An 11346-nucleotide genomic window follows, 5' to 3' on the forward strand; every position below is an offset into this window, starting at 1 on the left:
GGGAAGGGGGTGCTGGCGCATGGCATGGTGGATTAAGCTGCTGCTGGGACACAGGCATCCCATATGGGTGCTGGTTTGAGTCCTGGCTGCTCCAATTTTGATCCAGTTCCCCGATAATGCACCTGGGAAAGCAGAGGAAGTTTGCCCAAGTTGTTGGGTCCCTGAACCCATGTGGGAAACCCCGATGAAGCTCCTGGATCCTGGCTTTGGCCTGGCCATTATGGCCATTTAGGGAGGGAACTAGCAGATGGAAAATCTCTCTGTCTCTCTCTCTGTCTCTCTCTCTATAACTCTGCCTTTCAAAAACAAACAAACAAATCTTTAAAAAAGAAAAGGAGAGAAAATGGAGAGGTTACAGGACCCCAGAGGGAGTAGCTGGAGATCCACCTTACGAAAGTTCATAGTTAAAAAATCCATCTGGTGATCTTGGCAAGGAAGGAGTAGGAGAATAAATACATCGGCTTCACTCTCTTCTCCCCTGTGATTTTCTGCCAGAACCTCTTGGGACCTTGTTGATGCTTGGGCTTCCCTGGGGACATGGTAGGACAGAGAATGGTGAAAAGAAGACATGAAGGGGGACAAATAAGATACCCCAATAGGGTGTCTCTTCATATCTCATTGAACAGAAGTGAGTCACCCGATCATGTGGCCAATCACTAGTACAAGGAATGGGACTGCATCAGTATTTACGCTCTGAGACTGACTTTGACCTTCCTCCCTGAAGCCCATGGCTGGGAGCAGGAGAGGGAGAACCATTAAAACCAGGATTCTGTTAGCAAAAAAGAAGGGAACAAATGTTTAGGAAGATGGCAAACATTGTCTACTGAAAAGGCCTTGAGGCTCCAGAGTTTATTGAGGGGTTAGTTGCTGCTTCTTGGCTGATCATTCTGTCTCCTGGGCTTCATATCTGACATATAGTTTTCATCTAGCTGAGCCAGTGTAGAGGACAGCTAATGAAGATTATGCCACCAAATTATGAAGATTTGCTTCAAAAATTAAAGATTTATTTATTTATTTTTTTGACAGGCAGAGTGGACAGTGAGAGAGACAGGGAGAAAGGTCTTCCTTTACCGTTGGTTCACCCTCCAATGGCTGCCACGGCCGGCGCACTGCGCCAAAGCCAGGAGCCAGGTGCTTCCTCCTGGTCTCCCATGCGGGTGCAGGGCCCAAGCACTTGGGCCATCCTCCACTGCACTCCTGGGCCACAGCAGAGAGCTGGACTGGAAGAGGAGCAACTGGGACAGAATCCAGTGCCCCGACCGGGACTAGAACCCGGGGTGCCGGTGCTGCAGGCGGAGGATTAGCCTATTGAGCCACGGCGCTGGCCTATTTATTTATTTTCTTAAGATATTTATTTATTTGAAAGGCAGAGTTATAGAGAGGCAGAGGTAGAGAGAGAGAGAAAGAAAGGTCTTCCATTTGCTGGTTCACTCCTCAAATGGCTGCAATGGCTGGAGCTGAGCTGATCCGAAGTCAGGAGCCCGGAGCTTCCTCCAGGTCTCCCACGCGGGCACAGGGGCCCAAGGACTTGGGCCATCTTTTACTGCCATAGCAGAGAGCTGGATCAGAAGTGGAGCAGCTGGGACTCGAAACGGTGCCCATATGGGATGCTGGCACTGCAGGTGGTAGCTTTACTCACTACACCACTCTGCTGGCCCCAAAGATTTATCTCTTCTTTAACTCCCTAACTTGAAGATTTGGTCAAAGGTAGTGGCGCAACTTTAATGAAGTAATGCCTTATACTGAAGCTTAGGTACTTCTCTGGGATTTTTTAGAAGCACATTGACCTTTATTGCACGCGTTTATATTTTTATTTCTAATGAGTTTTTTCATACATTAACTGTTTAACCAAACTGTTTTCATCAATTGGGACAACTTTGTGCCTAAGCCTTGGATTTAGAAATGTGGCAATAGAGCAGTGTAATTACCCTTCAAGAAAAAAGTTGTAGGAAAAATCATCTGTGGATTTGCATCCAAATCTCACTTTTGATCATATGCACACCGGTTGTAGAATCTGCCCTGAAATAAAATGACAGGAACTATAGAAGAAATTATTGCATTCGTGTCTTACTCCTTTTTCAGCAGATTCTTTGGTGGGTGTGCATTTATATATTTGTACTTCAAGTGACTGAAAGAATTTCAACATAAAACATACAAGGAGATTTTTATTGCAGCTTACACTTGGAAAGGTTGCCTATATACGAAATTGATCTGCTGGCTTGTGTTAGTTACATTGCTATGTGGATTAATCACATGACCACTGATCACTCACAGGTTCAGGGATTTCAGACATGACAAAGTTCTCATCTGGCTGTTCAGCCTTCTAAAGGCTGAGACTGAAGCCAAAGCTTATCTTTACTGCTTCCTTTGTTCCAGGCATTGTTCTCAGTGCTGAAGATTAAAATGGTGAACAAAATAGACTGCCTACTCCTTGTGGAGTTTACATTCCAGTGGGAGCAACAGTCACTAAACAAACAAATGTGTGTATAGTGGGACATCAGGCAATGGTGAGTGCTATGGAGAAAAATAAAGCAAGATAAGGAGATGGAAGATAATATGCGTACTATTTTAAATTGGAAATTTGAAAGACTCGAGTGTCAGTTTAGTGAATAAAGGACAAGTTAGTAAACTTTCATTCACATCTACCTGTCACCAAGTCTGTCCCATTTCTACTGTCTAAAGAGCTTGACAGTTGGAATTTTGATAGGGATTATTTTGAAACTTTATATCCTTTTGGGTAATGTTGACATCTTAACAGCTCTTCCCACCTGTTAGCAATGGGATGTCTTTTCATTTCTCTCAGTAATGTTTTGTAATTTTCAGCGTGCAAGTCTTCTCATCCTTGGTTAAGTTTCTTTCTACTTTTAGATGCTATTGTAAGTGAAATTATTTTCTTAACTTCCATTTTGGATTGTCCATTGCAGGACTGCAGAAACAGAAATGATTTTTCTTGTGTGTGTTGATCTTGTACTGTATAATTTTGTTGAATTTGTTTATTCACTCTAGTGGCTTTCTTGTGGTATCTTTGGGCTTTTCAATATAGAGGAACATGTCATCTGTGAATAGTGATGGTTGACTTCCTCCTTTCTGTTTTGCTTTCCTAGCAAACATAACAAAGTACCACAGGCTGGTTGGCCTCAAAACAGAAATTAATTTCCCCATAATTCTGGAGGCTAGAAGTCTGAGATCAAGGTGCCAGCAGGCCTCATTTCTTCTGATTTGTACATGACCATCTTCTCCCTGTATCTTTATATGGATTTTCCTTGTTATCTGTGTTGTAATCTATTATGATAAGGCTATCAGGCATACTGGATTAGGGCCCATCCTAGTGACCTCATTTTAAATTAATTACCTCTTGAATGGCCCTATCTCCAAATAGAGACACATTCTAAAGTACTAGGGAATTCAAGATAAGAATTTTTGGAGGGCACAATTGAGTCCATAACACTTTCTAGTTTGATTGCCTTATATTTCTTATTGTTAGATTGCTCTGACTAGAACTTCAGTACAGTGTTGAATAGCAGTGGAGAGAGCATTTCTGGCTTATTCCCTATCTTGGAGAGAGAGATTTCATTCTTTCATTATTGAGTGATGCTTCCTTTGGATTCGTCAAAAATGCCCTACATCATCTTGAGGAAGTTCTCTTCTGTCCTAGGATGCTGAGTTGTTTGTTCCAATGAAAAGATCCTGAGTTTTGTGGAAGACCTTTCATACTTCAATTGAGATGATCATGTGTGATTTTTTTTGCTTTGTATTATTAATGTGGTCTGTTATAGTGATTTTTTAAATATTCAACCTATCTCGTATTTCTGGGATAATTACATTTTTAAAATTTATTTTTATTTATTTTTATTTTTTTTGACAGGCAGAGTGGACAGTGAGAGAGAGAGACAGAGAGAAAGGTCTTCCTTTGCCGTTGGTTCACCCTCCAATGGCCGCCGCAGCCGGCGCGCTGCAGCCGGCACACCGCGCTGATCCGATGGCAGGAGCCAGGTACTTCTCCTGGTCTCCCATGGGGTGCAGGGCCCAAGCACTTGGGCCATCCTCCACTGCACTCCCTGGCCACAGCAGAGAGCTGGCCTGGAAGAGGGGCAACCGGGACAGAATCCGGCGCCCTGACCTGGACTAGAACCCGGTGTGCCGGCGCCAGAAGGCGGAGGATTAGCCTATTGAGCTGCGGCACAGGCCCGATAATTACATTTGAATATGATATATAATTCTTCCAATGTTTGGATTCATTTTGCTTATATTTTATCTAGTACTTTTACATCTATATTCATAAAGGATATTGGTCTGTAATTTTTTGTAATATGTTTATTTCACATTGGTATCAAGATAATGCTGGTTTTAAAGAATAACTTGGAGATTGTTCCCTCCTTGTCTGTTTTTTTTGTGCAGTTTGAGAAGAATTGGTGTAAATATTGCTTTGAATACTTTTGTAGCATTCTCCATTGAACCCCTCAACTCCTGAACTTTTCCTTGTTGGAATGCTTATGATTACTGATTTAATCTCTTTACTTGTTATAGATCTATTAAGATTTTCTATTCCTTTTTGAGTCACTTTATGTAATTTGTGTGTTCCTAGGAATTTTCCACTTTATCTAGGTTCTTATATGTTGACAATGAATTTTTCATAGTAGCCTTTAATAATTGTTTAAAAATATTTTTTAAAGGTCTGTGTATACTTAAGATATATAACATGATATTGTAAGAAATACATATAGTAAAATGGTTACTATAGTGGAACAAATTAATATGCTCATTATCTCAGCTACCTATCCCCTGCAACCTGGTGGCAAGAACAGCTATAATCTACTCATTTAGCAAAATTCCCAAATACAATACACTAGTATCAACTATAGTCCTCATAGTGTACATCAGCTCTTCTGACTTGATCATCCTGTGTATTTGCTATTTTGTATCTTTTGACCCACATCTCCAATTCCTCCCCCCCATTCCAACCCTAGCAACCACTTTTTTTAGATTTATTTATTTATTTGAAAGTCAGAGTTACACACAGAGAGAAGGAGAGGTAGAGAACGAGAGAGAGAGGTCTTCCATCCGCTGGTTCAATCCCCAGTTGGCTGCAACAGCTGGAACTGTGCTATTCTGAAACCAGGAGCCAGGAGCTTCTTCCGGGTCTCCCACACGGGTGCAGGGGCCCCAGGACTTGGGCCATCTTCCACTGCTTTCCCAGGCCACAGCAGAGAGCTGGATTGGAAGTGGAGCTGCCGGGACTTTAACCAGCACCCATATGGGATGCCGGTGCTGCAGGCGGCGGCTTTACCCGCTAAGCCACAATGCCAGCCCCCTACTTTTTTTTGAGCTCTAGATATTTGACTCCTCTCCTCTCCCCTCCCCTCCCTTCCCCTCCCCTCCCCTCCCCCCTCCCCTCCTCTCTTCTCCTCTTTAAACATTTCTTTATTTGGAAGTTAGAGTTACAGAGAGTGATCTTCCATTCATTGGTTAACTCCCCAGATGTCCAAATCAGCCGGCACTGCACTGGGCTGAAGCCAGGAGTTTCTTCCAGGTCTCCCATGTGAGTGCTGGTGCCCAAGTACTTGGGCCATCTTCTGCTGCCTTCCAAGATCATTAGCAGGGAGCTGGATTGGAAGTGGAGCAGCCAGGACACAAACTGCTGTCCGTATGGGATGCTGGAGTCGCTTTACCCACTGTGCCACAATACTGGCTCCTTGACCTTTTTTTCTGAAGATTCCACTACAAGTGAGATCATGCAATATTTTTATTTCTGTGTCTGTTTTACTTTGCTTAGCATAATGCCTTTCATGTTCATCCATGTTGTGGCAAATGGCAGGATCTCCCTTTTAAAGGCTGAATGATATTCCATTGCTTATACACACCATAATTTCTTTATCATTTGTCCATGATGGACACTAGGCTATTCCCATATCTTAACTTTTATGAATAATTCTGCCGTGCACATGGGATGCAGATATTTTATGAGATAGACATTGTGGTGATTTCATTTCCTTTGTGTACATACCTAATGGAGGGATTGTTGGGTGATATGGTAGTTTTATTTTTAATTTAATTTCTCCACACTCCCATGACTAACACTTGTCATCACTTATCTTTTAGAGCATAGCTATCCTAATAGGTGTCATATGACATCTCACAGTGGTTTTGATTTACATTTCTCAGATGATTTGTGATATTGAGCCCATTTTCATGTATCTATTGGCTATTTTAATGTAATCTTTGCAGAAATGTCCATTCAAATCATTTGTTCATTTGTATATTGGATTGTGTTTTCTTGTTATTGAGTTAAATGAGTTATTTATAAATATTGGATATTAATCTATTATCTTTTTTTTCTAAAATATTTATTTATTTTACTTGAAAGTCACAGTTACACAGAGAGAGGAGAGGCAGAGAGAGAGAGAGAGAGAGAGAGAAAGAAAGAAAGAAAGATCTTCCATCCGCTGGTTCACTCCCTAGATGGCTGCAATGGCCTGAGCTGTGCCGATTCGAAGCCAGGAGCCAGGAGCTTCTTCTGGGTCTCCCACGTGGGTGCAAGGGCCCGAGGACTTGGGCCATCTTCTTCTGCTTTCCCAGGCCATAGCAGAGAGCTGAATTGGAAGTGGAGCAGCCAGGTCTGGAACTGGCACCCATATGGGATGCTGGCATTGCAGGTGGCAGCTTAATTCGCTAAGCCACAGCACCAGCCCCTAATCCATTATCTGATACTGGTTTGAAAATATTTCTTCCCAATCTGTAGGTTGCTTTTCCATTTTGTTGCTTGCTTTGTTTGTTGTGCAGAAGCTTTTCAGTTTAATGTAGTCCATTTATTTATTTTTACTTTTGTAGCTTGGGCCCCTGCATCCATGTGGGAGACCCGGAGGAAGCTCGTGGTTCCTGGCTTTGGAATGGCTCAGCTCAGCTGTTGTGGCCATTTGGGTAGTGAACCAGTGGATAGAAGATCTCTCTCTCTCTCTCTCTCTCTCTCCCTCTCTCTGTCTACAAATCTATCTCTTAAATAAAAAAAATTAATTAATTAATTTGAGAGTTCGGGAGATACACACACACACACACACACAGGGGGCGGGAAAGGAGACAGAGAGAAAAAGAGAGAGAATAGTTCCATCTGCTGGTTCACTCCGAAATGCCCACAGCATCTTCAATGAGGTTGGGCTGAAGCTGGAGCTGGGAGGCCAATCCATGTCTTCCACATGGGTGGCAGGAAACCAATTACTTGAGCCATCACCACCACCTCCCAGGATATAGTTTAGTAAGAAGCTGGAGTCAGGAGTTGAAGACTGGCACTCTGATATGGAACAGTCATTTTATTTTTATTTTTTAAATATTTATTTATTTATTTGAAAGTCAGAGTTACACAGAGAGAAGAGGAAGAGAGAGAGAAAGAGAGAGAAAGAGAGAGAGAGAGAGAGAGAGGTCTGACATCTGCTGCTTCACTCCCCAGATGGCTGCAACAGCCGGAGCTGAGCTGATCCGAAGCCAGAAGCCAGGAGCTTCTTCCGGGTCTCCCACATGGGTGCAGGGGCCCAAGGACTTGGGCCATCTTCTACTGCTTTCCCAGTTTTATTTGCTACTATCCTCATCAATGAGGATATTGCCCTGTAGTTTGTGTTTTCATGTGATACCTTTGCCTCTTTAGCTATCAAGGTGATGTTGGCCTTAAGTGTGTTAGGAAGTAGTCCTTCCAGCTCTGTTTTTTGGAAGAGTTTAAGCAGTATTAATATGAATTCTCTGACAATTTGGTAGAATTTAGCTGTAAAGCCCCCTTGTCTTGGGCCAACAATGGAAACATTGTTGGGAAGTTTTTAATTACTACTTCAAACTCTTCTCTTAGGAGGTTTTATTTTTATAGGAGTAATCTAATTTCCTCTAGGTTAGTAAATTTGTTCACAATAGTCCCTTATGATCCTATTTATGATTCTATTTATTTCTGAGGTATCTGTCCTAATGTTTCTACTTTAATTTCTGATTTTATGTAATTGGATTTTTCTTTTTAAAAGAATTATTTATTATTCATTTTATTTGAAAGGCAGAGTTACAGAGAGGCAGAGAGAGAGAGAGAGAGGTCTTCCATCCACTGGTTCTCTCCCCAAATGGCCACAATGGCCATAGTTGGGCCAATCCGAAGCCAGGAGCCAGGAGCTTCTTCCATGTCTCCCACACGAGTACGGAGGGGGGGCACACATTTGGGCCATCTTCCACTGCTTTCCTAGGCCATAGCAGAGAGCTGGATCAGAAGTGGAGCAGCTGGGATTCAAACCGACGCCCATATGGGATGCCAGCACTGCAGGCGGTGGTTTTAGCAGCTATGCCGCAGCGCCGGCCCCTGTGCAGTAAATCTCATGTCCAGTCTTCTTTAGGGATAATTTCTCGCAGTTTCTTTTGCTCCTTTAAATGGCCTGTACTTTCCTGTTTCTTTGTTTGCAATTTGTTGCTGTTGCTGAAAACTACATATTTGAATATCATGAAGTGTTAAGGCTATAAATTAAGCTATCCTTCTTTGAGTTTGTTGTTTATTTAATTTTTTTACAGGCTGAGTAATACATTTGTTTAGTGACGTTCCCAAAACTAGTTTTACGAAGACTGCATTCCTTGTGTGTAGTCACTGAAGTCTATGTTCTTCGGTTTGTGCTCAGTTAGTATTTTGATAGAGATTTCCTTGAATGTCAAGAGCTAAAACAAACAAAAATGCCCACCTCCTCGTCTTTGCCGAATTCCTCTGTTTTCTAGTCCTTCTTCAATACTTAGCCAGGCTTGCACTGAACCTTGGAATCAGCTCATGGTTAAAGCTTAGGGTCTTCTCAGGTCTTTTCCGAGCATGTGTATTGCATGAGGCATGCACATGGTTTTCTAAGTTCTCCCATATACACAGCTGCTTTTGAACATCCTAATTTCTTAAAGAAATTCTGCCCAGCTTTATTCTCAGGCCTTAGGTGGTCTATTTGATGTTTTGACTGTAATATTTTACCCTAGACATCTGTATATTGCTAGTTTTTCTTTCGTTGATTCTGAGTAATGCTTGTCATTTTTCCAGTCTCAGTTCTGAGTGAAATGAAACAGAAATGAATGCCTGCGTCAGCCTTTCAGCTCCCAGGAAAGTTTGAACACACATACATGATAATTTGCACACAAGGTTTGATCTGTTCCCTTTAGAACCAGGGACCAGGGTCCCACATGAAAATGTGGGTTACCCTATTCGCGACCACCACTCCACTCATGACGGGGTGGGGCAAAAGAAGGAAAAAAATGCCATAGAGAATTCCTACCACTTCGCATTCTTTTTCTTTGTTCAGCATTTACTTGGTTACTGTAAACCATTGAACATTTCTCAGAGTTTTGGTGAGGTTGGTTCTGCCAGTTTCTGCTTGGTTCTCAATGGAAATAAGAGCTTGGAACTCTGTTCCACCATTGTGCTGATGCCCTGCCTCTGTCCCGTTTTATTGCCTTTTTGTTTACTTTACAATTAATTGTACTTATCATGACTCTGAGATTATATTCTAGATTTATTGGTTGACTTGTTAATCGTCTGTTTCCCTCACGAGAATGTTGGTAAGAGTACAGGGACTATATCTGTCTTGTTTACACTTGTGTCCCCCTAGAAATGTTAGGCTGTGTGTATATTTGTGTGTGTGTGTATGTCTGTGTGTAAGTCAATAGATACTACTGAATTAGTGAATGTTATTCCAGTAGTTCCCAATACTGGTCTGCAGTCTTGTACAAGTGCCTAACAAACTTTTTGCCAATAGGAATATAAAAGGATGCTGTAGTGGGTGCAGGGGCCCAAGCTCTTGGGCTATCTTCTACTGCTTTCCCAGGCCACAGCAGAGAGCTGGATTTGAAGAGGAGCAGCCGAGACTAGAACCGGCGCCCATATGGGATGCTGGTGCCACAGGTGGAGGATTAACCTACTGTGCCATGGAGCCAGCCCCGACTCCTGTTGTTGATTTAACAAATTGACACTCGTTTATGGCGTCAGTAATCACCCAAAGCTCTTGTCATGAGCTGCCAAGGCTGTGGAAGCCTCTTGAGTTCACAAACTCCAATCTTTTTTAGACAAGGCCATAATCAAAGTGGACGTTCTCTCCTCCCTTCAGAAAAAGGCACCTCCTTCTTTATGGCCCCTTCTTTTCACCGGGATCTCACTCACAGAGATCTTTCATTTAGGTCTGGTGTTTGTTTTTTTTTTTGCCACAGTGTCTTGGCTTTCCATGCCTGCGAAACTTTCATGAACTTTTTAGCCAGATCTGAATGTCTTAAGGGCTGATTCTGAGGCCAAAGTGCTATTTAGGGCACTTGTCATTCTATGAGTCTGCTTTGTTTCCTGCTTCCCATGTGGGACTGTTCTCTCCTTTTTAATTCTATCAATTATTATTAGCAGATACTGGTCTTATTTATGTGATCCTTTTGACACTTAATCCTATCTTTATGATCTTGTCATGAGCTACTTTAGTCATTAAGTTATGAACTTAAACTGATCACTTTAACTAGTAATATGGCATTGGTACCTGCCAACTTAATGGGATTTGGAGTCCCATGGCAGGTTTTTTGCTTTACCCTTAGGGGTAAGTCCAAGGGCTGACTGCACCATTTCCAATCTAGCTCCCTGCTAATGTGCCTGGGGAAGCAGTGCTTGGGCCCCTGCACCCACGGGGGAGACCTAGAAGAAGCTTCTGGTTCCTGGCTTCAGTCTGGCCCAGCCCAGGCCATTATAGCCATTTGGGGAGAGAACCAGAGGATGAAAGACCTGTTTCTGTTTCTCCCTCTCTCATTCTGTGACTCTGCCTCTCAAATAAATGAATAAATCTTAAAAAAAAAAGAAAAAGAAAAAAATCTAGGATTTGCTTCAAAGTAATATGGAATGAGACAGATGTTGGGAATATAAATGTAATACTGGCCATGAGTCAATAATTGTAAAGTTGGGTGATGGGTACTTGGGGATTCACTAGTTCTTCCTTCTACTTTCATATGTGTTAGCAATTTTTCATAATAAAAGTTAAAAAAAAGTTGCATTATTTTTTCACTGAGACCATGTGTAATTCTTCTTTTTTTTTTTTTCGGGGGTGGGGAGATTGATGGTGATAGGAGGCAATAATTTGTGCTTATTGAATTTTCATTTAGGAACATTTTTAAAAAAAATTATTGAAAGAGAGAAGGTATGGGGACATGTAAAATTACTCCTATCTGCTGGTTCATTCCCCAAATGCCCACAGTGTCTGGGGATGAGCCAGACCAGAGCCAAACCAAAGCCAGGAGCCAGGAAGTCAATCCAGATATCTCTCATGAGTGGCAGGAATTCAACTACTTTAGTCATTCACTACCTGCTGCTCCCAGGGTCTGTATTAGGAGGAA

This window comes from Oryctolagus cuniculus, chromosome X (genome assembly GCF_964237555.1).
Source record: "Oryctolagus cuniculus chromosome X, mOryCun1.1, whole genome shotgun sequence".
NCBI lineage: Eukaryota > Metazoa > Chordata > Mammalia > Lagomorpha > Leporidae > Oryctolagus > Oryctolagus cuniculus.